The sequence below is a fragment of the Petaurus breviceps genome, unplaced genomic scaffold (assembly GCF_028583685.1).
Source record: "Petaurus breviceps papuanus isolate PSGF00001 unplaced genomic scaffold, PetGlider_PUasm1.0 100, whole genome shotgun sequence".
In the NCBI taxonomy this organism is placed as follows: Eukaryota; Metazoa; Chordata; class Mammalia; order Diprotodontia; family Petauridae; genus Petaurus; species Petaurus breviceps.
The window spans coordinates 159089-186319 of record NW_027185573.1 but is presented as its reverse complement, the minus strand read 5'-3'; the positions used below and the strand labels follow the sequence as shown (position 1 = coordinate 186319).

Sequence of the window (27231 nt, the reverse complement as noted above, 5' to 3'; positions counted from 1 at the left end):
TTTGGCCCAGTGACTTCATACCTCTCTGCCTCAGTTTCCCCCTTTATAATGGGGAAATTGTTCAAGATGGCCTCTGCAGTCCCTTTCATGCCGCAGGCAACTGATAGTCGGATCACAGAACGCAGCAGAGACTGTTGAGTTCAGTTCTTGAATTTTACAGGTGAGGAAACTGAGGCCCACAGGGGAAGTGAGTTACCCTAGGTCACTTGGCTTTGAACCTCTGGTCTGCCTGCTGGTCTCCGAGCATACACTAGCCTGCACCGGCAGAGTTTCCCAGAATGATGAAATCACAGTGTAGCAAAAACAACCAGCAGCCCCCGCTGCCCCCCAGACCCTTGACTCGTTTGCTGCCCATTTCTAAGCCTTAGTTGGGGTGTGAGAGGGCAGTGCCCGTGCTGCTGCTTCCTTTGTATGGGGAATCTCTCCTGCTGCCGGCTGTGCTTTTGAGGGTCTGGGAGGGAGGTTGAGGACTTGGTGCAGGGGGCCGGAGATGGGAGCAGGAGACCCCATGGAAAAAGCAGGCTCTGTCTGAGGGAGTGTTGGGACAGACCCTGTCCTGGGAGCGCTGCAGGCTCACCACAGAAGCCGAGCATTGTATCAGTCGCTGACCAGTTAACCTTAGCAGTAGGAGGGCTGGAGAAGGTCATCCTGGCATCCTGGGGCCGACGGCTCGTAGACCTAGAGCTGGAAAGGTCATCTGTTACAACCCCCTCACTTTACAGGCCCTTAAGGTCCCAGGCAGTAATTGTTCTTGGAGTCGGGAGGGACACTGGAGCTAGTCTTCTGTAATGTGGATTTTACATGAGAGGAAACTGAGTCATGGGGGGGGGAAGGGCCTTGGGCCACCTTAGCCAGGTGTAAGTGTCTGCCCTAGGTTTTGAGCCCAGGGCCTCTGACTCCCAGAGCATCACATCCCTGGCACGGGTCTCTGGCCACCTTGCCAGCCCCTGTACTTGACCGTCTTCCTGCCTGCTGGCCTTGAAAGAGATGAGTACCTCAGAGCTGGGAGTGTTCTCAGGGCACGCTGGGGTGGCGGGTGCCTGGGTGGGGGGAACCATTCCTGGAGGGCATCTTCAGGGGACAGCTCTGAGCCCTGGATTTTGGGCTAGAGGGAGTTTCAGAGACCATCTAGTGGTCAGAGGTCCCTTCACCCCTGGAGATGCTGAGCATCAGAGGAGGAGACGTGAGTGTCTGAAGGGGATGTGACTGGCCCACAGTCTCCTGGTTGGTTACTCTGTGACCTGGAAGCAGCCCAGGCCTCTTCTGCATGATCCGTCCTGCCTTTCCACCTCTAACTTGGTTCTGTGCTGGTGAAATAGCCCTTGAAGGCCCTGGTTTCTCCCTTAGGCCTCTCCAGACTGTGGAGCCATGCTGCCCTTCTTCATGACAGGGACCCCTGCCCCCCACTGACTGCTGCCCCTCCCACCATACTCCCCTGTTCTGGGAACAGGGCTTGTCAGTCGCCTTGGGCCGGCGATGGGTGGCCAGGTCCCTGCCTGTGACCTCTCAGAACGAAGCACCTTTGCCTGGCCTCTCCCCATTGGAATGTAAGGGCTTTTGCTTTGGATTTGCGTTTGCTGGGCCTGGCCCTTAGATCTCTGCTTCTTCCCACTTCTCTTTTCTCCTCCCTCCCTCCCTTTCCTTCCTCCCCCTCATCTCCCAGCCCCGGGGGTGGCTCCCTGGTTCCCTCACTTCCCTCCCTCTCCCACCTACACTGGGTAGGGCAGGGCAGAAAAAGTCGAGGGACAGGGGAGCCTGCCCTGTTGGGCGGGAGGAGCACAGCATGCCGAGTCAGCCGGGCTTGGGTTCTGCCTCGGCCTCTCTGTGTTGACCCTCCTTGGGTCTAGGAGGGTCTAGGGCTGAGATCCCTGGCGTCAGCTGCTGTGGGATTCCTGAACAAAAGTCCTTCAGTTCCCTGGCTTGTGGCTATGCGTTCATTCTTCCCACTGAGGAAGAGGCCAGGGTGGGAGCCTTTTCCCTGGCGGCAGCTGGGAGGCCATCTTTCGCCCTGCAAGTCTGTGCAGGTCTGAGTTCCTGCCTGCAGGAGAGAGTTTTCCATTGGCATGAGAGACAGCTGCCTGTTGCTGCCTGCCCCCCCTGGATCCTGCCTCCTCTCCAGGGCCCCACTGGCAGGGTTGGGCCTCTCTGGCTTGACATGCTGCCTGTCCTTCAAGGCCCCACTCAGGTGGTTCCTCCTTAAGGAGGACTTTCCCCAACACCCATTGCCCACACTGAGCCGGAAGCTTCTTGGGGCCACTGGCTCTGGAGGCTGGCCTTGGGTTCAAATCCCACATCTCTCCCATGAGCGGCTAGGACTGGAGATGCCCAGGGAGGCCTGGCCGGCCCTAGCTCTCTGATGCTGTGGCTGTCTGGTTTAAAAAACCCAAACCAAACCTTTATTGGCATGGTTTGTTATTCCTATCGCCTAAATCCCTCTCCTTCCCAGAGAGGAGCAGCCCCTTATAACAAAAATTTTTTTTTAAAGAGAAAAGTAAAAAAGGAAGAAGGCTGCCTAAGACATTGAGAAGGTCTGATGGTGTGTACAGTGTTCTACTCCCAGGGGCTGCCACTTGGGTAAAGGAGTGTGGGCAGGGTTTTTTTTTCATCTCTTTTTTGGGGGGGGCTTCCTTTTTCTTTTTTGGGTCTCCAGCTCCTAAGACGGGACCTGGCACATAGTAGGTATCTGTTTGAGCCTTCTTTAACACCCCCAGCCCTATAACATTGGGGGGGGGGGAGTATTCTGGATCTGCAGGATGGGGGAAGAGGGTTTCCCTGTCCTGCCTGTGCGGCCTTGGCCAAGTCAACTTGCCTGTCTGGGCCTTGGTTTTCTTCATCTGTTAAATGGGATTGCAGTGTGTGCTAAAAACGCCTAGGCCCTTTGAGGGACTCTTGTGCTTACCTTGCAGGGGAGGTGGGCTGGCACTGTCTTTCTGGGCCTGTTTTGTTAAGACTTAAGTCTCCCCACAAGAAGGCCCTGAAACAAGGCCCAGAATGTCTCTTTCTGCCAAAAGCAGGTGTTGTGGAGGCCACGTGTAATGAGCCTGGGGTTGGGAAGGCCTGGACTCAAGTCTTTTCTGTGTTACCCACTGGCTGGTTGGCACTGGGCAAGTCTCTTTGGCCCTCAGTGCCCCTTATCTTCCTTATCCAGCGTGTCCTCCCCAGCCTAGAAAGCTGTTTAAAAACAAAAGAGGGAATGCTAGCTGTTCAGCAGAGCTGAGAGTGTATGCCATGCTCTGTACCTGTAGTCCCCCACCTCTACACAGTGGCTGGAAGATCATTGTCTCATAATCTTGTCTGGGGCGGAGTCTTTTCCTTTTTTTTTTTTCTCCCCCATTTTTATTATTGTACCTACTTTTACTTGCTTTGCTGTGCATCTTGCTGTGTTTCCCTGAATTCTTTTAATTTGCTTCTTCTGGGGCGATATCTCATGATGTTCATGTCTAGGACTTGCTAACCTATTCCATGTTGGTTGGCATCCGCTTTGTTATAAATGCCCTTCTAAACATTTTGGAGTCTGGGGGGTCTTTCTGTGCCAGGCCAGGAGATCTCTGTACACGTGCAGGGTGCAGGGGCTGGGACTGAGTTTCCTCCTCACCAGGAGTTTCTGGACATTGAAGTTACATGTCCTGAGCCCTTTTCCCCCAACACACCCTGTCACTCTGATTGTCCCCGACTTCTCCTATAGTCAGTGGCCCCCCGGGGCTGTGGGGGGAAGGGGCGTGCCTAGGGCCTGAGCGGGGAGCCTGGAGGCTTCCAGGGGCTCATGGGAGGCAGTGGACTGGCTGTGCCTGGGAACGACCTTTGAGACCAGGGCCTCGGCAGGGCCAGAGTCCGGGAGGCCTGCAGAGCACGTGGGGCAGCCGTGCTTCAGGCATGCTGGCCCAGCTGCTCGCATGTGGCCCTGCCTTCATCCATTCAGCACTCATTTTTATTCAGGGCTCTTACAGCTGTAAGCACAAGCCAGCAAGGAGGTGCGGCAGACAGAATGCTGGGCCTGGAGTTGGGAAGACTCCAGTGCAAATCTCAGCCCAGATGCTAGTGGGGTGACCCTGGGCTAGTCACTGCACTGCTGTTGGCCTCAGCTGTGAAATGGGGACCATGAGCATCGCATGAGATGGTGTTTTTGTAAAGGGCCTGGGCACAGGGGTGCTCATTGGGCACTTACTCACCCACCATTTGCTTAGTATCCAGGGCTCTGTGTCACACTGCCAGGGACGCAGGGAGGAGAGGGAGAGACATAAAGCAGTTTGTTGCTGGAGGGGCTTGCAGGCCCTCGGAAGGGAGTCTGGGCTGTTCCTGGAGCGCCCTGAGGCCTCGGATCCTGTGCCCCAGATTGCGAGTAGCTGCTGCCGCCTTCCCCTTCCCTTTTAAAAGGTTTTTTTTGGGCACTTTTTAAAAATTACCAAGCATTTTCTCTCCCTCTCAGACCCCCTTCCCAAAACAAAACCTTTGCAGGAGCTCTGCAGTCTGGCAGAACGTTACGCCCTCCACTTGTCTGGGTCCTCGGTACAGGGGAAGGCAGCGTTTGGGGCCCCCTCGAGCCTGGGCCGACCACCCCAGGTGGTCATGGGACCCCCCAAGCCACCTGGTCCCTTGGGCCGGCAGCCTGGGGAGGCCTCTGGACCCTTCTCAGAATCTCAGTTTTAACAGCATGGATAAGTATGCAGAATTAGAAAGAAGTCAGTTATGTTGACATCCAGGCGGCTGCACCGGCAGGGGGAAAGAGCCCGGGTCCTGAGGCCCGTCCCGATGGACAGGCCGTGTTGGCAGTGCGAGCCCGCGGCTTCCCTCCCCCCAAAGGAGGTGTTTTGTGTGGCCTTTGAAGCTGGGGCTGCCAGCGGCGTGTGGGTGTGTGGGCTTCCTCTTCCCTCCTCATCAATCCGTGTCTTAGCCTAATGGGGCACTCTCCTCCAGAGGCGGCCTTATCTGCTTGTCATGCTACCGGGCCACCAAAGGACTAGAGAGGCCCTTTTTGTCTGTCGGCAGATCCATCACGGTTTAAAGGAAGAAGGGATGGGAAGGGGGTGGGGAGGAAGGCCGGCCCCCTGTGAGGCTGAGAGGAGAGAGGCCCGGTCCGTCTCTGCAGAGAAGGGTGCTTGTCTCAGAGGCATGAGGGGCCTTCACCAGCTGGATCACGCCTCTTGGAGGGCTTCAGATAACTGGAGCTGGAAGGGCTTCTGAGGCCAGCCCGCCCACCCCCGTGTTTTACAGAAGCCCAGGGTCAGATGCAGGACCCCCAGAGAGCAGGAAGGGATGTGTGTGATCTCCTATTGTGCTCACGGCTGCCTGGGGCAGAGTGTGCTAGCCTCACCCACAGTTTAGGGATGGGGGAGTCGGGAGCCTGGCCAGGATCACCCAGCTCCTAAGTGTCAGGGCCAGGATCTGAACTGCACTGTGTGCCGCCACCTGCCATCTTGAGACCTGAGGGAGTCTGGTACAGAGGAAGGAGGACAGGTTGTGTGTGTAGAGAGCATTTGGATAAGAGGATTTGGGCTCTGACTGGAGCTCAGGCTTAGGAAGCGCGCTCTCCCAGCTGCCCAGTGAAGTCAGATGTAACAAAGGATGCAGAGAAGGCTGGAGGCACCTGGCACTGTCATCGACTTTCCTCATCCACAAAGTGGGCTCATAATCCTTATATCCCAGTGAGTGAGGAGCCTTCCTTTCCAGGCAGGGGGGCCCATTCCCTCCCAAAGCAGCCTTTTTACCCTTTTAGATAACTGGTCATTAGGCTCGATGGCAGCAAAAACTTCTTAAACTGGTTTTCCATCTTCTCACCATCACTCTTCAGTTCCCCCTTTCTGTAAAATGGGTTCAGCAATCCCCCTTCTTTCAGGCTAATATGGATCTCCATGCAGTGGAAAGGGGCTGTGGTGGGCTGGCATTCCTGAAGGTGGCTGGCAGATTTAGAGGTGGCAAGGGCTTTTGGGGGCATGTAGCACCAAGCTTTGTTCCTCTGTTGGCAGCCTTGGATGGTGGTCCCTGGGGCTTCAAGGCTCCACTGACTGCAGGCTCTCCTGCCTTCCAAGATCTCCTGTGGTCATTCAAAAGTGATGGTAATTAATGAGCTCCATCCCATTGGCGTGCTGGTGAAATCGGGTTGACAGATGAGAGCGTCTGGCCCTGCAGGCCTGTCCTGCTAATCATGTCCAGGGGAAACACGGTCACGCCATCACACGCAGGAACATGCAGATAGTAGCTTCTTTCACACCCCAAGCCTCTACATCCTGGGGGGCTTCCCTGCCCCTGGAGAGGTGGTTCCTTGGGGTGGTCCTTCCCCTTGGAGTCAGTCCCAAGTAAGCTGTGATTGACGTGAAAATCTAGCCTGTTGCTTCTGTGGACGCCCTTTCCCCTGCCTGGTTGCCCCCGTGATAGGGGAGGGACGTGGTGGCTGCCTGGGCACTGTCTGGGGATGGGGTGCTGCTGTTCTCTCTGCCCCTGGCACCCAGGCAGACAGTGCCTGTGTCACTGTGCCCTGTATCTGGGGAGCCCGGTGCTGGCAGGGAGTCCCCTGAATGTATGGTAGGAGACGAGGGCCTTCGTCCAGGGCCTTTTGGGGAGAACATGCCTCTTCAGAAGATGTTTGCAAGTTCTAATGTTTCCATGTAGCCAGAGGCCCACAAGAGGGGTGTCTAAGCTTTGGACCGTGTGCCGCAGGATGGAGGCTCTGGGGGACCCAATAGCCCAGTGCCAGGTGTTTTCTAAGACTGGGTCCTTTTCTGGCCTTTCCTCCCCTGCATTGTTTGTTTTCTGTCTTATTTGAGATCCTGGGGGAGAGAAGGAGCTGTGGCGGTCTTGAAGGACACTGGTGTTCCCTGGTGTATTGGGCTTTGTGTGTGTGTGTGTGTGTGTGTGTGTGTTCTGTTTGCATGTGTGTGTATGTGTTCGCACACGCTTGGCTGGGTCCCTGCCGGGCGAGGTGTTTCCCAGGGAGTGATTGACCTGGCCATCACAGTGGCTTTCTCACTGACCCTCCGCTCTTCTCCCAAGTCCAGCCCCCCTGGGCAGCCTCTCTGGGGCTGGAGCATCCCTGGCCTGTTGAAAGCCCGGTATAATGGGGGAGCCTTTGGGCACATCGTTGGCAAGAGGGGCCGTTTCTTGGCTGGAGGGGCTTTTTAAAATGGTTATTTGGGAAAAGCATGTAAATTAAATAAGCAATCAGTAAATAAACAAGTAATGAAATTAGCAGGGTGCCTAATTACATGAAATTCATAATTATGTATGGATGCCTGCCTAATAATTTCACTTGTTTTTAATCTCTAGTTCTGTTACATGTTTCTAACTAATACATTTCCCTTTTCCCAGCTATTTCTGTCTCTGGGATTAGGACTGGGGGTGGGTGGGTAGGGCTACCCTCCAAAAAAGGATCCTTCTTTAATGCATGGTTTCTGCTTTTGAACCTCAAACCTCAGTTTCCTCATCTGTAAAGTGGGGATGGTGATAATGCTGGTCTGGCCTCCTCAGGATGCTGTGAAGAAAATGGATTGTCCGTCAGTGGCCCCAGTGATTCTTTTAGGGAGAGGTAGGTGGGAGGTGGCCACTGTTTCTGGTGGGTGGGCAGTGATTCAGAGGATACGGATTTAGGTGATAGAGTGGACAAGAGTGCTGACATCAGGAAGACCTGGGTTCAGATTTGGCTCCAGACACAAACAGTATGACCCCGGGCACACATCATCTCACCCCTCTCTGACTGAATTTCTTCATCTGTAAAGTGGGGATGTTAATATCCCCTACCTACTAGAGGATAAGATGAGATATTTGCAGTGTGTTTTACACTTTTTATAAATGCTAGCCACTCATTAGTTAGTTAATTAAGAAGACCTGTGTGGCTCATGACTGTGCCGTGCTAGATTTGGAAGCAGGACGTGGGCTCAGACCCTGCGTGGCTGTGTCACTCGTTTTCCTCATAGATAAAGCTGGGGGTCGGCCTGAGGGACCCCTGTGGCCCTGCCCGGCTCAGCGCTCCCCTCTTCTGAGCCGCTGACTTTGGTTTAAGCTCTGGCTGCTTCTGTGGCCCTGGCTAAGGCTATCCTTCCTCATCTCTGAGATGAGGGATCTGGATGAGGTGCCCTGGGCGGGGGGGCTTCACCTGCCTGAGGCCCTGCTCTTCCCTTTGCAGGCTCTATGGCCGTAGGTGAGCCACGGCAGGGCCCTGAGAGGCTGGCCCAGCTGACTTGGGGGGCACGTTGTCGCCGTTTTCTTCAGCAGGGAGCTGGGGTGGGCCTAGAAAGCTTAAGAGACTTGCCCAGGGTCATCCAGCTAATGAGTGTCTGAGGCTGGATTTGAACTCAAGAAGATGAGCCTTGGTGACTCCAGGCACCACCTAGCCGCTTCTGTTGTGTGCCAAGTGTCGTGCTATGTGCTGGGGGGCAGGTACAAAGAAAAGGAAGAGGGGCCTAGCTCCCCAAGGGGTAGATGGGGGAATCTGGCGCACATGTGGAGGAGAGGTGGGCTTCAATGGGGCTGCTCAGTGCCTGTGGGATGGGCCAGAGGAGAGAGGGCATTCTGGGTTCCTTTGGGCACAGGGTCTGATAAGAGATGCAGAGGGGAGGGGACTTTCTGTAGGCAGAAAGGCTGGAGGTGGGCCCTGGCAAGCGAGGGGGTAGGCGGAATGGTAGCTGGGGGGATTTGGGTGCTCCTCTGGTGGTTCTGGGTGGGGAAGAGGGGGAAGTGTTCCTCCCCCCCCCACCCTGGGCAGTTCTCTTTCCCTCAGGATAGGGGCTAGCCCTGGCTCCTCTGCTCCCCGAGATCTTTGCTGAGAGCTACCTCTCTTGTGAGAAGAGCTATGTCCTGAACTTGAGTCCTTCCAACTCCATATCCCATAATTTTCCCCTTCCACCACCAAAAAGTTCCCTCTAAGTCAGATATTATTTTGAATCCACTAGGGAGCTCACTAGAGCAGGGAAGCCCATGTAGACTTAGACCCCTTCCATGGAGGTCTTCAAGCAGAGGTTGAACTTCTTCTTCTTAGGAATGGTATGGTAGGAATTTGTTTAGTATTGAGGAATCTGGGGTCTGTCTGTGAGCTGCTTTTTTTTTTTTTAAATACTTTGATAATTGCATTTAAAAATTATTTTTAACATTCATTAAATTTTTTTGAGTTCCATTTTCCCTCCCTCCCTTCTAGCTTTTCCTCCTTTCTATTGAGAAGACAAGCAATGTATCAGTTATATATATGTGAAATCATAAAAACATATGTGCATATTCGCCAGGTTGCAAAAAAAAGCTAAGAAAAATGAGAGCAAAAACAATCCTACTTCAGTTTGCACTCAAGAGTTCATCCGTGCTCTTTCTGGAGGTGGTAGCCTTTTCACTGTAAGTCATTTGGAATTGTCTTGGATCTTCGTATTGCTGAGGACAGCGAAGTCGCTCGCAGTTCATTCGCTGTTGCCGTTCTGTTGTCACTGGCTAGAATGTGCTCCTGGTTCTGCCCCCTTTGCTTTGCATCAGTTCATATGAGTCTTACCGGGTTTTCCTGAAACCATGCTGCTTATCATTACCTAGTGCACAGTCTTGTTGAGCCATTCCCCAGCTGATTGATGGGCAACCCCTCAGTTTGCAGCTCTTTGTCACCACAAAAAGAGCTGCTTTAAATATTTTTGTCGAAATAGATCCTCCCCCCACCTCCCTTTTTTCATGTCTTTGGGATAAGGGTATTGGTATTGCTGCTAGGTCAAAGAATATTTACAGATTTATAGCCCTTTGGACATAGTTCCAAATTATTCTCCAGAATGACTGGACCAGTTCACAGCTCCACCAACAATGCATTAGTGTCCCAGTTTTTCCAAATCTCTTAACATTTATCTTTTTTTTTTTCTGTCATTTTAGCCAGTCTAATAGGGGTGAGGTCATACCTCAGAGTTGTTTTAATTTGCATTTCTCTAATTATTAGTGATTTAGGACATTTTTTCAAATGATTCTTGATAGTTTTGTTTTCTTCTACTGAAAACTTCCTGTTCATATCTGCTGGCCTTTTATGTATTGGGGAGATAATTGTATTTTAATATCATTGGATTTTGTGGTATAATCCTGTGTATTATTTGCATTTAAATTTGTTTTGAGAAGAAGGCTGGGGGGTATCACTAGTCCATTCAAGGAGTATATGACACAGAAATGGGGCAAACCCCTGCTTTGTTTGTGGGTTGACCAGCTGGCTGCTCAGGTCTTTTCTGACTCCCAAATGGTTATGATTCTGTGGCTTTCACTTTTGCGAAAGTGAGTTTTGTTTTGGTTGATGCTTCTTGTAAATTTGGATTTGTAAAAGTAAGCTTTACTTAAATCAAATTTTTTTTTTTCTTAAAAAAAAAAATCTCTTTGAGGTGTGTTTGTGTGTGTGAAAAACAGGTTCTGGGATCTTCCCCAGAAATAATATACAGAGTCGAGTTTCTGGCTCTGTGTTCTTGCTATCTCTTCTGGGTGCCAGGGCTGTGTCAGCCAGCTGGCCCATGGATGGAGGTATCAGATACTGGGCTCGAGGGCACTGTTCTCATCTGTGTGAGGAGCTCACTCAGACTCTCCCTGCTCAGGTAGCCATCCAAGGGTTGACCTTGGCCACCCTGCATGTGCTCAGGAGTGGAAGGGTTATGATCGTTCCTGTGTTTCTCTCATTCTGTTTGTCTTTACCAGCCACGGTGGGGTGTTGTACCCCTCACCCACATGGTGAAAATTGAGGCCATTTCAATTCCTTGTCCCAGGTGGTGGTGCTAGGTAATCTGTGAAACCTGGATTCTAATCCTGCTGCTAACAACGTTGGAGAGATCATAGGGTTGTGGGGTGGACAGTTGGATCAGACCTTAGAGACTACAGAGCCCTATTCCCTCTTCCCTTTCCCTTATTCCTGTTGAGATGAGAACAGGATGTGATGTGATCTGCCCAAGGCTTTAGAGTCACTTAATGGAAGGATGTCAGCCGGGACCTGGCCCATGGCAGAGCATAGCCTGCCTGGTGTGCCTACCCAGGTGTTGTCAGCACAGTAGAGAGAATGTTGGACCCAGAGTCGGGCCTGGGGCCCTTGTGGTCATGGCCAGGACCCTTCACTTTGGGCAGCCATTGGCACTCTGGGCAACTTTGGGAAATGATAAGAAGGTACTGATGAAGCTTCATTAGCCGAGGGAGGCCTGGCTAGTCCCTGCCTCCTGTCGAGGGTAAGATACAGAGACAGAGACATCAAAAAGAAGTGGTCCAGCTCTCCACCACCTTCCTCGTGTTCTACTGACGTTCCCTGACTGGGCAAAGTCAGCCCCGGGTGAGCTGGTAGGAGGGAAAGGCCCTGGTGTCTGCTTGCTACCCAAGGCCTTGGGGGTGGAGGGGAGAAGGAAGAGCCGGGAGCAATGGGAGGAAGGGGCCAGAAGGCAGCACGTTGAGACTTGCTGTAGGGAAGGCTTCCAGACTTCTCTGAGAGTGGAGTCGACCACCTGGGCAGAGATCAGGTTCTCCTTTGCTGGGAGGCTTGAGGCAAAGTCTGGATGACCAGTTGCTGGGGACATTTAGGTCCCAGAGGCAGCTTGTTATGGTTGAAAGAGCACTCTAGATTTGGAATTTAAGGTGGGACCTGGGTTCAGATCCCACCTCAGACATCGCTTAGCTGTATGAGCCTGGATGAGTCCCTTCACCTGTCTGCCTCAGTTTCCCCATCTGAAAAATGATGAGATGGTTCGACTAGATGGCCTCTGAGGTTCTTTTTAGCTCTTGGTCTCCAATCCTAGAGTGGACTTTTCTGTAATAATAAAATAGCATTTCTGTCGCTCTCTGTTGGTTCTCTCCCTGGGAGCTGGTACTGTTACTGTTACCCCCGTTTCACAGGTCTGGTACCTCCCACCACCCCCTTCTCCCCCAGTAGAGTGGAAACCCCTTAGGGCAGGAGGGCTTTTCTGGCAGGCTGGGGTAGCTTCGGTGTGGAGCACGGGTCCTGGCTCAGGGGACAAGCTCTATAGATGTTGTCTCTTTCTGGGCATTTCTGGGAGGGCCTGAAGCTGAGCCTGAGACTTGGAAGGGGCTGCTTCGGAGATTTAGAAGCACTCAAGCCGTTGAGCCTTGGATCCCTTCCAGGGGATTTTTCCTTCCTTTTAGACAGCATGAAAACAGGCACCTTTTGCTTTCAGGCTTTTTTCAAGTGGTGGATTTTTTTCTTTCTTTGTTGGTTGCATTTTTGGGTTAGCTGGTCCTAGGATATAGAGCTGGGGGGCCCGTCATGGCCAGCTAGTCCAGTCCCCCCTCCCATTTCACAAATGAGGAAACTGAGACCTAGAGAGGGTGTGGTTTGTCCCAGGTTACAGAACCATTGAGTCTTGGAATGAGTTTAGAACCTGGGGCCTGGAGCTCTCCCGCCTCTCGGGAGACACTGGTCCAGCTCATCTCAGTTCAGTGTTTACCAAGCTTCTCCTCCGTGCCAGGGACTGGGGTGTGGGGTTGGAGAGAAATTTTTAAAAAAGATTAAGACTTAAGATTAATCTTCTCTTGGCTCTGCTCCTGACTTGTGTAGCACGTCCTAGCAGCCTTTTCACTGGGAAGTCTCCTCTCCTTGTGGCCTCTCTCTGCCCCCGGGTCCTCTCCTCTGGTTGATCGGGGAGCTCCCCCCCAGGCTAGCTGTCCTTCACTCCTGGCTCTCTGGTCCTTTTCCATGCCCCCCCAGGGCACTTCTCTCCCTACACCCCATCTTTCCAGCTGCTTTTTACAAGCCATCTCCCACTGGAGTGGGCAGTCCTGGAGAGGAGGTCTGTCTTTTTCACGGGTCCCTAGAGAACACAGGAAGCATTTCATAAATGCTCGTTGACTCAGTCTTAGCTCTTAGGCAGACTTTGCGGGGGTTTGGCTGGCTCTGTTGAGTGGCCCTTCTTTCTGGGGCCCATGTGTGCCTTCTGTCTCTGGTCTTCATGCCCCGAGAGCTGGAAGCTGAATGAGACTTTGGGGATGGGAGGAATATGGGTGCTCTGAGTGTCCCTGTTTAACAGGCTTAGAGAGGAGGATTCACTCAGACTTTTGACTTGCACCCACCTGTGGCCTGTCCCCTGTACAGCACGTTGCCTTCCAAGGAGGTACTGGGGGTTTGTGGATGGATTGATGGGTGGGAAGATACCTTTGAGAGGAAGAATCTGGCATAAGGCCCGCAGTGCTGGCTTTGGGTCAGGAGGATGTGGCCACCATTTCCATCTCAGATGCTTTCTGCCTGTGTCCGCTTGGGCAAGGCCGTCCCTTCCCCGAGCCTCGGTTTCCTCATCTGTGATAAGAGGTTGAACCAGAAGCTGACCTCTGAGCTGAGGCTCGGTGGCCTCGGTCCCCTCCAGCTCTGGAGCTGTGCTTCTGCCATCAGGCAGCCTTTGTGACCTTGGGCTGTCGTTCAGCCTTCTCTGGCCTCAGTCTCCTCATCTGTACAATGGAGGGATGGGATGCGCTGGCCTGTCCCGGCTCTGGGATCCCGGGCATAGCTCCGACACCAGGGAGCCTTTAGGCCACAGGCCCCACACCCTTTGCTAGGCCTCTCCCAGCCCCCGTGCGGCCCCTTTCTCAGGCTGGATGGGCTCTCCCCCCTCACTTCTCATGGCTTCTCAGTGCCCAGAGGAATCCTGGTAACACGTGGGGAGGAGCCAGACCGCCAGCTGGAGCCTGGGGTGAGGGAGCCTAGAGGAGTGGGGCCACCCCTGTGCTCCCAGAGGTGGAAAGAAATGCCGTGAGGAAGGTGTCGCTGGCTAAGCCCGGAAGGGGTGCACAGCTCTGTGCTTCTTCATGGCTGTGTGAGGGGAAAGGGCTGTCATTATTTCCATTTCCCAGCTGAGGAAACTTGAGAAGTGCCTTGATCAGAGGTGCATATCAGATGTCATTTATTAAGTGCCTGCTGTATGCATGAGGCATTGTGCTGAGCATTGAGCATAGAGAGGAAGGCAAAAGACAGTCTTTGATCTCAGAGCTTGCCATCTGTTGGGAGAGACAGTTAGGTGCAGTCAGCAAGCATCTATTAAGTGCCTACTGTGTACCAGGCAGTTTGCCCCGCTAAGTGCTGGAGATGCAGAGGTAAAAGGTGATTCCTGAAGGCTGTGATGGGGGAGTCACAGCGATCTCCCTCTGTCCTCTGGGTCTGTGGGGCATGGGAGGAGATGGTAAGCTCCTTGTGGGTAGGAACTTTGCCTTCTTGTATCTCCAGCATCGAGCCCAGGGCCTGGAAGACATTTGAAGCCTCGAAGGATGTGTTTTGCCCTGGTTCATTTGCATCAGAGCATCTTGGATTTAGAACTGGAAGGGCCCAGTCCAAACCCCTCATTTTAAAAGTGAAAAAAAGAAGGCCCTGGGGAGCCGAGGATGCAGCCTGCGTGTCAGAAGAGATGTTTGTAAAGCCCCCTGCCCAGTGCTATGTACACAGTAGGCGCTTAATTATTGCTTGTTCCCCTTAACCTCTCCTACTCCCTCCCCAAACAACTTTGTATTTATTTTGTACAAACTCATTTATGTACGTTTCTTTCCCCCATGGAATGTAAACTCCTTGAGGGCAGCAACAGTTGCCTTAAAAAAAAAGTGCATCCTCAGTGCCTGGTATACAGTAGGTACTTAATAGATGCCTGTTGATGAATTGCTTAAATCAGTAAGTGACTGAGTTGGTATTCACAATGGTGAATTCTGCCCCCATATGCAGCTCCTGACTCAGTATATCAGCCTCTCCCCATCCCTCCTTTGTCTCTTGTCTCAGAGAGGAGCTAGGTGGCTCAGAGGTGTCCTTCCCCCCCCCCCCCCCCCGAGTGTAGACCTGGTGGGGGCTGGGGTGGAGGCTTCAGGCCCACCAGACCCCAGGATGCTTGTGCTTGGAGTTTGGAGTGATTTCTCATGAGCTTTCTGGGGACTGTAACACGGAGCAGAAATGCTGTTTTCAGGAACCTTGGCCCCAGGGAACCTCCTCTCCTTTGGGGACAGTATCACGTCTCCTGCAGAGCCGAGCCTGCCGTCCCATTTGCTTTGGGCGGGCTGGCTGGCTTCAGAGCTAAATTGCTGGTTATAGTGAGGGAGGCGTGGGAATAGGGTTCTCTCTAGTGCTGTCTGGGGGTTCCTCTAGGATGCGTTGGGACCCCTTGAGCAGAAGCCTTCCAGGCGTCAGGGACCCCACTTGTGGTGATGGGGAGCAGGCAGGATTGGAGCCAGGCAGTCCTCTAGGCCCCCCACTCCTCTGCTCCCCTCCTCCCTTCCCCGGGATGCCAGCCCCTTGCTGGGGGCCCACGGTGTGGAGAAGAGCTGAAAACAGCTTCCAGAGATTAATGAGTGCCACAGTTGGAAAATGAGCCTCGTACACGCAATTAGCCTGGACAGCTGGCAGCTCGCAGCTGTTGGGGTGTGGGAATGGTTAAAAAAGAAGTAAAAAAAAAATAAAAGAGGGGACTGTTTCCTTCTCTTCGTAAAAATTGCAAAGGTTTTAACTTTTCCATTTTAATGGAGTGATTTTAGTGTTTCCTTCAAGTACTGGAAAAAATAGTATTAAAGGTTTTTTTTCCCTTTTGCCTGAGCTTTTCCTGCTTGGGTGTGATTCGTGGCAGGCCCCTCTGCTCTGAGACTCTGGCCTTGTTAATGAAGAGTTAGGTTTCTTTTAGAAATCATTAAAAATTAAAAAAAAAGTTATTTTATTTTTATTCTTAGATGTGTTGTCAATTAGTCTTCCAGGTCGGATTCTACTCTGGGTTCCTCTGGGTTATTTTCACCTGGCCTGGCACCCCCTTCTCCCCGTCTCTGGCCTCCCCCTACACAGTCCCATTTCAGTTGGTCACTGCAGTGGCCGCTGGCTTCTGGGACCTGGCTATGGCAGAGCTGCTGGACTCTTGTGGCCAACAGTGTGCTCCAGTGAATGCCATGCTTAGGCCATGTGGCTTCTGAGGTTTGGGGCAGAATTTTGGCTCTTTCCCCTCCCCTTCACCCATTTCCCTGCTCGCATTCTGGGAGAGTTGAGTGGGCCCCGTGAACAGCTCTTGGAAGGAGGAGGAACAGACCAGGACCAGGACCATGGCATGGACCCAGCCACGGGGCCAAGTATTGATTCATGCTGGGCCCTCTGTTACTGGTCGGAAGCCTTTTTTTGGGAGGCTGTGTATGACTGGTCAGCTTGGTCTGGACACTGGTAGAATTTCCCAGAGGGACGAAGCCCCACATGTGTGTCTCAGTGGGTGTTTCTCATGTTACGCAGTGGAGTAGAGGAGGGGGAGTGCGTTATCAGTGTAGGGGAGGGTCCTGTCAGGGCACGGTGAGGCGTGGCAGAAGGTCAAGTAGTCCGGCAACTTTGGTGCAAATTTGGAGTGTGCCTAGGGGAGGAAGGTGAAATTAGGCTCGAAGGAGTGGTTAGAGCCAGATTGGGGAGGGCTCCGGATGCCATGCCCAGAAGGGAGAGGGTACTTTATTCTAGAGGCAAGAAGGGAGCCTCTGGTGCAGAGCTGAAGATTAAGCCCCTACTATGTGCCAGGCACTGGGCTAAGTGCTTTAAGCCTGTGCACTCATTTGATCCTTAAATCAGTCTGTAAAAGGTAGGTGCTGTTATCATCCATGTTTTACAGGAGAGGAGACTGAGGCAGACAGAGGTCAGGTGACTTGCCCAGGGTCACACAGCTAGTAAGTGTCTGAGGCTGCATTTGAACTTGGGTCTTCCTGACTCACAGCCCAGGGCTCTGTGCACTGTGGTCCCTTCTAACTCTGGGTCCCTCCTAGAATTCCAGGCCAGACCCCCTCGTTTTCCTGTGATGTTGGCCGCTTGTTGCGTTGTGTCTTGGGTGAGGTTGAAGGTCTTTGATGCAGTAAATGCACGTCCAGTCCGTTTGTTAGCTGAGGCCCTTGTGTCGGGTGTGGATGCTGCTGAGCAGACACGGCCCCGGCCCTCCAGGAGCCCCTGGTCTGGTGGGGCATCGGGCCACAGCATGAGAAAGGGGAGTGTGGGTGGCTAGGCTGAGGGAGGAGAGGACAGGTGCCCTGGGGAAGGCACGGGGGCTTGGTCTGGGGGCAGTCTGGGAGATCATGGAAGGCTTCCTGGAAGAGGGGGTGAGGGGAGTGGTGGCCACAGACAGAGCCTAGGCTGAAATCAGGCCCCGGGCACGTGCTGTCTGTGAGACCTTGGTCAAGTAGCCAGGTGTGGAGTCATGGAGGCCTGAGCCCCATTCCCGCCTCCCACACTCTGTCCTTCTGGGGCTTTCTTTTCCTCCTCCTTGTCAGTCCCTGTGTGCTCAGGGTCTGTACTCCTGTGGTCTCTCGCTTGGGCTGCCTCAGTTTCCTTGTCTGTCGGATGCGATGGTCTCGCAGGGCCCTGTCAGAAGGGATCGAGTGTGTAGAGCTGAGAGGAAATCAGCTTCTGGCTAGGCACTCAGTAAGCGCTTAATAAATGCTGCGGACTCGCCCTCTATAACCTGGCGTCCCCTGTGCAGGTGCAGATTTTAGGAGGTGGGAGGCGATGGGAGAGATTGGAGCAGGGCTGGGGTGGGGGGCCCTGAAGCACGGCTGGAGGCGGGTCAGTTGCACAGGGAGAGGCCTGTCTAGTAGGAGGCCTGCTTTGGGGCTGTGGGGAGGCCAGGACAGCGTGTACAGGACAGAGGCGGCAGGGCCGCGATGGGCATGAGCGGAGCAGGGGAGACATGGGGGACGTGAGTCCCGGCAGCTTGGCGCTCTGCCCGTCAGTGCTTGGGGACCCTCAGGAATGTGGTGTCGGAGGCAGGTGGTGGCCTCTGGGTCCTGGATGTCACGGCTTCCCGCTGAAGCTGGGGGTAGAGCTCGAGCTCATGGAGGGAGCCCCTCCATGCCTTCAGGCCTCGTCCGCCTTTGGAACGATGGCTCCTCGAGGGCAGGCAGCTTGGTCTTCCATCTGACACCCCAGCAAGGTGGGTGCCACGTGGCAGCGACAGCGGGGGTGGGAGCTAGTGCCCGCCCGTGGCGCTGCCAGTTCTCAGCCCTTCCCCGTTACAGCTGGTGAGCTAGGTGCTGTTCTGAGCCCGTTTTACAGATTGAGGAAACTGAGGCTGGGAGCTCAGATGGCCTGCCTGGGCTTGGGCCGACAGCTAGTGCGTGCTCTGGGTCCTGGCGGGGCTGCCCGTACACGTGCTCACCTGAGTAGCGGAGGCACACAGGCCTGGCGCTTCCTCGGGGGGCACCGACCACGCCTGGAGAGCAGGGCGCTGTCTGAGGAGCGCTGCCTGCTCACCCCTCTGCACGGAGGCAGGAACCCGGGCCACCCGCGAGCTCTGGGGGCTCGGAGCCTGGGCGGCGCCGTCTTCTCTCAGACTGGGTTCCAGGGGCTCTCATGGCCCATCTCCTAATTAGCTTTGGGAACGGCTTGGATCTGTTCAGACACTAATGCGTCTTTAAAGCGTATTTTCTTTTTTTTCCCTCTTTAAATTAAATTTGCCTGTGGACCTAAATAAGCGGAAAGGAATGTCGTTAAGTCATGCCGGGGATGGGACCTGGCTGCTCTGCTGAGTCGGCGCTTTCTGGGCACAAGCTGGGATTTGTTCCCCACCGGTAACTGTTCTCCCGGTCTTCTGGCAGGCTGCCAGGGGCGCAGCCTTCCCTGGGTGGCGGAGTGGGGAGCGATGAGGGATGGGGTGCCGGGAGCCCAGCCCTCCTCACCTGCCCCTGTAGGAGAAGGGCAGTCCCTGCTTGAAATGGCCTGGCCATAGACCAGAATAGTTTCCATGGGTATCCCCACCTCCTTTACTTTGCCCATGCTAGTTACCCTGCCTGAAGTGCCCTTCCCTCTACTGTCTAATCACCGCTCATGGGGTGATTGGCGGCCCTTGGGGCTGGGAGTGCTTTCGGTTATCTGCGTTTTATAGAGGAGGACACTGAGGTCCAGCTGGTCAGCGTCAGAGCAGCCTTTCTAAGCCAGGCCTTTGGCTGCCAGATGGCACGTGTTCTCTGCTCCACACCGACTGTGGAGGGGTTCTGGCAGCCCTCAGCCCAGTGCCTTTCACAGAAGGGGAAACTGAGGCCCAGAGAGATTGGATGACTTGGGGGCTCTGAGCCCAGAGCCTCCGACTCCCACCGAGTTCAGGCTGGTTTCTGCTGTGTTGGCTGAGGCGGTGATGCTGAGGAGTCAATACTTTGATCAGCAGATATTTAGTGATGGGCACCTAGTCTGTGCCAGGCGCCGGGCCTACAGAGACACCTTTGATTTACACTGCTCCCCTGCTCTGATCCAGCCCCTGGAGGGGCTCCCTGAGGGCAGACAGTGGGGTCCCCTGTGGGGAGGGGCTTTGAGCTCCCTGTCTGTATGTCTGTTCTGCCCCTCCCCCTCTTCTTCCTTCCTTCCTTCCTCTCCCCTTTTCTCACTCTTCTCATCTTTCTCTTTTTTTTCCCTTCCTTCCTTCCTTCCTTCCTTCCTTTCTTTCTTTCTTTCTTTCTTTCTTTCTTTCTTTCTTTCTTTCTTTCTTTCTTTCTTTCTTTCTTTCTTTCTTTCTTTCTTTCTTTCTTTCTTTCTTTCTTTCTTTCTTTCTTTCTCTGTCTCTCTCTCCTCTCCTCTTCCCTCCTTTTCTCTCTCCCCCACTCCCCCCATCCCCTTCTATCTTCTTTAGACCATAAGCTTCTGGAGGGCAGACACAGGGTCCCACTTGGCATCCCTCTGAGCCCTTTGTATAGTGGGCAGTTGTGTTGATGGTGGGTCATGCCCAGGAGTGGAGGGGGAGCTGCCTTTGTCCTCCCTTTTTCTCCTGGGGGGGGCCAGTGTGGCCAGGAACATGGAAGTCTTTGGCTTTGTGTGCGGGGGATTTTCCCAGCCTGGCTGCCCCTCCCTGCACATTTACCCCATCATCTGTCCTTGCTGTGTTGGCCAGGCCGGCATGGGAAGGGCCCAGGAGCCAGTCCAGGTGTCGCGGGCTGCTGACTCCCAGTGGCCTCCTTTACGCCCCCTTCTTTGGATGCTCCCCTTCCACACTGTGGCCTGGACCCAGCCTCACACCGGGAATGCTGTTCCTCCCCCATGGCCTGCTGCAGAGCTCAGCTCAGACCCCACCTTCTCTAAGGCCAGGAGAGGACTCAGCCCTGTGCATTCTTGCTTTCTTGCTTGTACCTGGTTCCCTTCCTCATTATGCCCCATTAGCATGCGGGACTCCTGAGGGCAGGACCCAGGCTCTGTATGGAGCAGTACAGACACGTCAGTGTTTACCTCACAGGGGGAGGTTGACCCGCTCCCCCCCCCCCCCTTGCAGGGGGCCCAAACCTCCAGCTGTTTCCTCTGCCAGGCTGTAAACGCTAGGCTCCTGGGGGGGAGGGTTATGGGGACCCCCTCCAGGGCCTGGGGGGCCTTCCAGGAAGGAGCATCTCTGCCCAGGGAGCTGGCATCCTATCCCACTGTGGCCCTACCTTATTCTTACATCATCCCTGGGAGGGTGGGGGCGGGGCAGGGCTGACTTTTCTTTCCCCCTCTTTAGAATCTTCTTTATTAGATGGGGAAACTGAGGCACCTAGTGGCATTTCCCCCTGCTGGGCCGCGCTTGCAGTCCGCTTCTCGAGGGCACGGCCTCTGTGTGTCTTCTCTCTGTGTCCCTCAGCCTGGAGCCTAGGATGGGGCTGTTGGTCAGCTGAGAGCCTGCGAAGGGGCTGCGGCTTCCCTGCATCCCACGCCTGAGAGCTCGTGTCCCTGTCCCTTCCCAGCTGACCCTGGGCCAGAGAAGCTCTGAGAGAGAGCCCTGGCCCTGCCAGTCACTTGTCGGGGCCACTCGGGGTCCTCTGACCTCGTTCAGGTGGACAGTCACCACTTTGAACATACAGGACTCGGTTCGAATGCAGCCCTGGATGCTTGCTTTGGGTCTCCAAACCTCAGCTGGCTCGGGGCAGCCCCAGGGGCTGGGCTCCCGGCTCAGGAAGGACCCGGGGAGGAGAGGGGCTTCCAGGACAAGGGCCAGCCCGGGGCCTGGGGCTAGCCCTGGAGCCCTGGCCCAGAGCCTTGCTGGAGGCTGGTGGGCTGGCCCGGCCCGGGGAGGCCCGAGCTATAAAAAGGCCTCCCTCCCTCCCGGTGCTGGAGCCCGGCTCCCGGCTCCTGCGAGTCTTTTGGAAGCGGGCCAGGGTTCCCATGGCAACAAAGCATTATTACTTACTGCCGCCAAGGCTGGGAGAAAATGTTCCTACTTTTGGCTTCTCAACAGGAGGGTGGACTTATGTAATCCTCAGTGTTTATAGGCTGAGGCTGGCAGGAGCCGAGCGGGCGTAATTACAGGCTGTGCATCGCCTCTCCACGCAGGCTTGGGGGCTGCGTGGCCCCCTGCCGTGGGTCCTCCCTGGTCTCGGCACCCCTGCCCCTCCGTGCCTTTGGGACTGGGCCGGGAGTCTGGGCTGCAGGGCAGGTGGGGGCCGCTGGCTCGGGCCGGCCTGCCCAGAGGTGGGGCAGGGCAGGGGAGGGTGTGCTCAGAGCCCGGCTCCCCCATTGTGCGGCTGCCTCTGCCTCCACCAGGCAGCCAGGGAGGGCTGCCAGTCTCGCGGGAAGTTGGAGCCCGGCATGGGACAGCCTGCAGAGACTCCCACCTGGGAGGCCGGGATCGGGGCCGATTGATCCAGCCCGGCCGTCTCCGAGAGCCATGGATCGGGGCTTGGACGCTCGGACGCCTCCTCCGGCCAAGAAAAGGATCATGTGACCGCCGGGCTCTTGGAGGATGGTTTTTAGTGGGGGAGCTCGGGAAGTCCGTGGACCGAGCTGACCTGTCTGGAGTGATTGTTACTTTTGGGAGGCCGGTGAGTCGGACGCTCTTGGGAGCTGAAGGCCCAGAATGGCCAGGCAGGAAGAGGCCGGTCCCCGGTCGTGGGTTTTGGGTAAGACAAAGTTGGCAGGCTTTGGCTGGGGGGGGCCCAGGCTTGGGGGCTTGTCGCGCCACCCCCGGGCCACCCCTCTTGGCAGCGCCTGTAGGGCCAGAGTGATGGAAACAGCCGTGGGGCTGCCCTGGTCTGTGTGCCTGTGTGCTTTTTATGAGCCCGGCTGTTTAGACAGAGGCCTGGTGGAGCATTTCAGATTAAGTTTATCTTAGCTAAACACATAAGTTCTGCTGCCAGATTTGGCAGGCTTTCTTGGCTCTTGGGGGAGTTGTCCGGTGTCTGTGGTGGCCAGGCCTCCCATCGGGGTGGGTCCCGTCCGGTCGCTGCTCTCTGCCCGGGTGGGGGTGGGGGATGATGGCTTGTCCACTCAAGGCTGGCTGCCCGCTCACTGTGAGCCCAGGAGGCCCCGGCTCCCCTGGAGCTTTAAGGGCTGGCAGACGTGTTGGGGGAAAAGGAGCTGACTGACCCACCCCGTGGGGGGGGCTGAGAGTGCGTGTGGGAAAACTCCTGTCCTTCTTTCACAAGAGCCGCTGGGCGAAAGGGATGCCTACATTCCACAGATACTCTCCCACCAGAATTTCGCAAGGGCTTGCCACCGCCACCATGGGTCCTGCCCATGCTGGGCACTCTTGGGGACTCTGAGAAGTGCTCATTCTGTAGGTTTTGAGCCTGGGAGCGAAGCCAGGGTGAACCTGAGCTTGGCAGGCTGTCACCTAGAGCAGAGTGTGTGTGTGTGTGTACGTGTACGTGTGTGTGTGTGAGAGAGAGAGACTGCCCGCAGGGGCAGGGGAAGGGCCTGGCCGGGTGTGGGCATCAGGAATCACTCCGGTCACAGCTTCTTCTTCACTGAGCTGTAGACCTTGGCCCTTGGCCAGGTGTCTGCCTTGAAAAGGGAAAGGGTACAGCTCGTCCAGACTTGCCCACTTAATTGGCCAAGAGGCATCTGTAGAAAATGCCGGGAGAGGAGGATCTGAGGGAGAGTTTGTTCTGAGAGGTGCTGTGGGTGTGTGTCTGGGGGGGGCCTTAGGGCTTCTCAGAGGCTCAGGGCTGGGACTGAGCCCATCCACACCGAGCAGTCCCCGCTGGGCCTACAGGACACTCGATGGAGGAAAAGGCAGAGAGCCCAGTGTGGAGTCCATGCTGCATGGCCAGAGCAGACCGGCTGACTGCTCTGGACTCCTGCTGGGCCTGGCCTGCCGAGGCCCCTCTCGGCTCTCTCTGAGCCTGTGAGCCCGGGTCTCTGGCTGCCTTGCCAGCTGTCTCCTCGCTGCCCTCTCCCAGACTGGCCCTGCCTGAGGGCCTCCCTCCTTCCTTGGCCCAAATGCCCAAGTCTGCTCATGCTTTTGTTGTTGGGTTATTTCATTTGTATCTGACGATTTGTGACCTCGTTTGGGGTTTTCTTGGTATAAAGATTTTGGAGTGGTTTTTCCATTTCCTTCCCCAGCTCATTTGACGGGCAAATGGGTAAAGTGACTTGCCCAGGGTCACCCGGCTAGTAAGTGTCCGAGTTCAGATTTGAGCTCAGCAAGACTCCTCTTCCTGACTTGAAGCCTGGCAGGCTCTCCGCCTCTCTCTCTGTGGCACTGGCTGTCTGGCGTTCTGTAGGACATGACTGCTCTTCCTGCCTCGAGCTGGTCGGTGCTCTGGTTAGCTCAGGTGGGTCTGGCAGCTCAGGGCAGGGCTGGCTTTGGGCTCAGCCTGCCACCCTTCTGCCGGCCCATCTGGCAGGGGCCCCTTGTCCTCTGGGGGCCTTCCTCCATTCTGTTTGTAAGGTGGCCGGGTGGCCTTGAAGGTGCCGTTCCAGCTGCTTCTCCCAGGAGGTTCTCAAAGGCCAGTGCCTGGCACATAAGAAATACTGTGGAATTGAACCTTTATCACCGGCCTGGTTAAGTCGGTGCTTCCATGGGGAGTCCGGGCTCCCCACCAGGGCTGGCCCTCAGGCTGCCTGTAGCTGGATACCTTGAGCTTGCTTGTGGCTCTGAGCTGCCGGTGTCGGGGGGTGCCCTTCCGAGGGGAGCCTGACTGTCTACCCCTGAGGACATCTCTGCATTTCTGTGCCCAGTTCTGGGGCTCCTTGCTTCTCTGGCCTTTCTCCAGGCTTCAGGGGAAAGGCCACGGATGTTAGTGACCTGAAACCCAGGTCCATTTACGCCTGTGTTGTTCTGGGCCTGACTGGGTCGGGGGATATGTGTGGTTATGAAAATGGCCCTGCTGGATTTTTGATCCCCGGCTCCCTAGACTTAGGGTCTTGGCCTGGGGGCCTAGGGCTGGAAAAGGCCCATGGAGGTCATTAGGGTAGCCTCTCCTCTCCTCCCCCTTTCCAGCTGAGGAAACCCAGCATCTAGAGGTAGAAGGGACCTGCAGCTTTTAACCTGGGAGCCAGGATGTTGGTTTGTGTTTCTAATTGATAACTGTATTTCAGTATAATTGGTTTCCTTTGTAACTGTGTGTCTTGTTTTGCACATTTAAAAAGAGGATTCCTAGGAGTCTGGCCCATAGCATCAGCAGACTGCCCGAGGGGCAGGATTCCAGAGGTTGAGCTTCTCTGCCCACCCCCCTTTTCCGAGGAGAAGATGAAGGCTCTCAGAGATTCATAGGCCCATCAGTCTCATTCCTGGAAGGGTCCTCAGAGGCAATCTGGTTTCCTGCCCTCATTTGGCAGGCTGGGAAGCTGAGGTCCAGGGACTTTGCCAGGGTCATAGAGTGGGAAGTGTTGGAGGCAGCATTGGAACCCGAGGCCTTTGGGCTCCTTTCCCTGTATGTGACTGGCATATGTTAGGGAGGTGGTGACATGTTCAGTCGGGCTCAGCTTGTGCCTCCTTCCAGGTAAGCCCTTCTCACGCCTGGCCTTTTGTCATCCTGCTTCATTCAAAGCCCAGGTCAGTGGCCTCCCTTATTTCTACTCTCCCTCTTGAATCAGTGGGAATCACTTATTTTTGCTGATTTGTGTATACTTTGCACTTAATTTATAGCTAGAGTGGTCCCTTGGCTAGAGCTGTGGGCCTGGAGTCAGGAAGGCTTGAGTTCAAATGTGGCCTCAGTTTGTACTGCCGCTGCCGTCTGCCTCAGTGTCCTCACCTGTAGAATGGGGAGATCACATGTGATAAGTCATTGTAATGTGCTTATCAGCTCAGTGCCCGGCACATAGTAGGCACCATATCAACGTGTGACACAGATATTGGATGTTGTTATGATGATTATTCTGGAATATAAGAACCTTGGAGATGGGTACCGTTTCCTCCCCTCTCCCCTTTCTGTCCCCAGCCCCTCACATGGTACCCTTCATACATATTTGAGTTGAAGGCCTGACTTGTAGTTGAAGAGCTCTCTGAGATGTAGGATTTGGCAAGGAGTGGCTAATAGCGGGTGTGTCCCTCAACTCTGGCTCTGGGTTTTTCAGATGATGATGGAAGTGCCTGGTTTCTCTCCAGTGCTGAGTGTGACCCAGCTGCCCAGGCTGCCATGCTGGCCCCTGACCTGGGCACACCTTCTGAGCCTGGGGAGCCCCTGACTGGCATGAGCTCAGACAAGATCTGGGCTCATTTGTGGCCTTGGGGTAGGCCTTGAACCCAGGCTGGTAGTGTGTCCCAGGTCACCTGGTTAGGCGGAGCCCCACACGCCTGATTTGAGGGCTCTCTGTTCTGGATCTCCCAGCAGGGGGTGGCCCTCCTCAAGGGGGCAAGGCTGGGTGTTGGGTCAGAGGGCCTGTGGTCCATTCCCAGCTTTCTTCTTTACTGCCTGTGTGACCTTGGACAAGTCCCATGACCTCTCTGTTTCCTTATTTGTAAGGCCTCAGTTTCCTTATTTGTAAAACAAGGGGTTTTACAAACCCCTGGGCCCAGGGATCAACCTCTTACTGTCTCTGGGCTGTAATTTCCTCAAGGACAAAATTAAAAAGGTAGAGCTCTGCCTCTGGGAGCCTAAATCTGAGAGTCTTAAATGACCGCTCCCCCTCATCCCCCAAACCAGCTTCTCCGCAAGTACGTCATCATCCACCTGTCCACAAAGACTGTGTTCCATTCATTGCCAGTCAGCACTTCTTGACCCCCTGCTGTGTTGGTGCAGGGGAGGGCTGCCCAGCCACTCCCTGTTCCCTTTGTGCCCGGCCTGGCGCAGGAGGAGCTGGGCCTCGGGGTCCCTCAGAACTTCTCCTGCCAGGGAGAAGGGAGGGGGGCTGTGGTCTCGCCCTGCAGCCTATTCCGCCCTGGGGAGGAGGGGGTGCCGTGTGCTCCTGGGGCCCATAAATCACAGGCAGGGCCACAGGGACAGAACTCACCCTTCAGGAATTAGCCGTCCTGCTGATAGAGAGGCCATGCACTTGTCAGAGCTCCCCTGGAAGCAGCCGGCCAGAATTGCCTTGTTTTCTTCTTTCTCTCTTGACCTTGCACCCTCCCCTATGTTGAGGGGCTGTTGCATGCTGCCCCTCCTGCAACAGTGGTGACTCTCCCATCTGCACTAAATGTGGACCCTTTCTTGAGGTCTTTATTGACCCTTGACCTTCCTTGGTACAATGTTACCCCTGGACTGAGCGCTTCCTTCTGTGCCCCCTCCTGGAGCCCCCCAGCATCCCTGCCGTGGTCTGGGGACCTGGGAGTCTCAGGGAGGGGTCTGGGCTGGTGCCACCTCCCCCTGATTTTAGGATGAGGAGCCTGCGGCCTGGGGTCCAGTCCATCACTCTCCCCACCCCAGCCCCTGGACAGCCTGCTCACTTTGGAGCATTGGCTTCTGTAAAAGCCACTGTTTGCTGTAAGGCTGGAGTGGCTGCAGGTTCTCAGGTTCTCAGAGATTCTGGTCAGGCAGGAAGGGCCAGCTTGGGGCCAGCAGCTCTCCTTTTTTTTTTTTTTTGAGGGTGGAAGGCAGGGCAATTGGGGTTAAGTGACTTGCCCAAGGTCACATGGCTAGTTTTTGTGTTAAGTGCAAGGGTCACATGGCTAAGTAAGTGTTAAGTGTCTGAGGTCGGATTTGAACTCAGGTCCTCCTGACTCCAGGGCCTGTGCTCTATTCACTGCGCCACCTAGCCTCCCCTGCAGCTCTCCTTTTTAAGAGATTAGATTGTGTGTGTGTGGGGGAACGACAGAATTGCAGCTGAAGAGCGACCTTCCTCCCCCTCTCTCTCTGCTGGCCCTTCCTCCCTCCTTGGTTACCTTTGTTTTCATCCCTCATTTCTGTCCCTCTTCTGTCTCCCCCCCTTCTCATCTTCTTCCCCTTCCCTCTGTCGTTGCCTGGTTCTTCATGTCTCTCCCCATCTGTCTGTCTGGGTCTCTCTCTTCGCCTCTCTCACTCCATCCTGCATGTCTCTCTGTCTCTATAGCCGTGTTTCTGTCTATCTCCCTCTGTTTTTGTTTCTGTTTATGTCTCACGTTTGGCATCTCGGTCTGTCTGTCAGTCTCTCCTCCCTCCTCCCTCCTCTCTGTCTCTGTCTTTCTGTCTCTGTCTCTCCCCTTCCCTCCCTCCCTCCCCCTGTTTTCTGTGTATATCTCTGAGTTTTGC

General features: G+C 55.0%; 1 protein-coding gene across 4 annotated transcripts in view; it reads left to right on the top strand.

Annotated features, from left to right (window-relative positions):
- LOC138141635 (nuclear receptor corepressor 2-like) overlaps positions 1–27231 on the top strand; it is a 219162-nt gene that overhangs the window by 40828 nt on the left and 151103 nt on the right. The window contains exon 1 of one of the 4 annotated variants that reach the window (XM_069102584.1): positions 21101–21741. The exons of 1 other annotated variant lie outside the window; for it this stretch is intronic. The gene's annotated coding sequence lies outside the window, so the exon portion shown is untranslated. Of the gene's footprint in view, positions 1–21100; positions 21742–27231 lie in introns of those variants that run through there. 2 more of the 4 variants (XM_069096477.1, XM_069083217.1) reach the window with 2 other exon arrangements.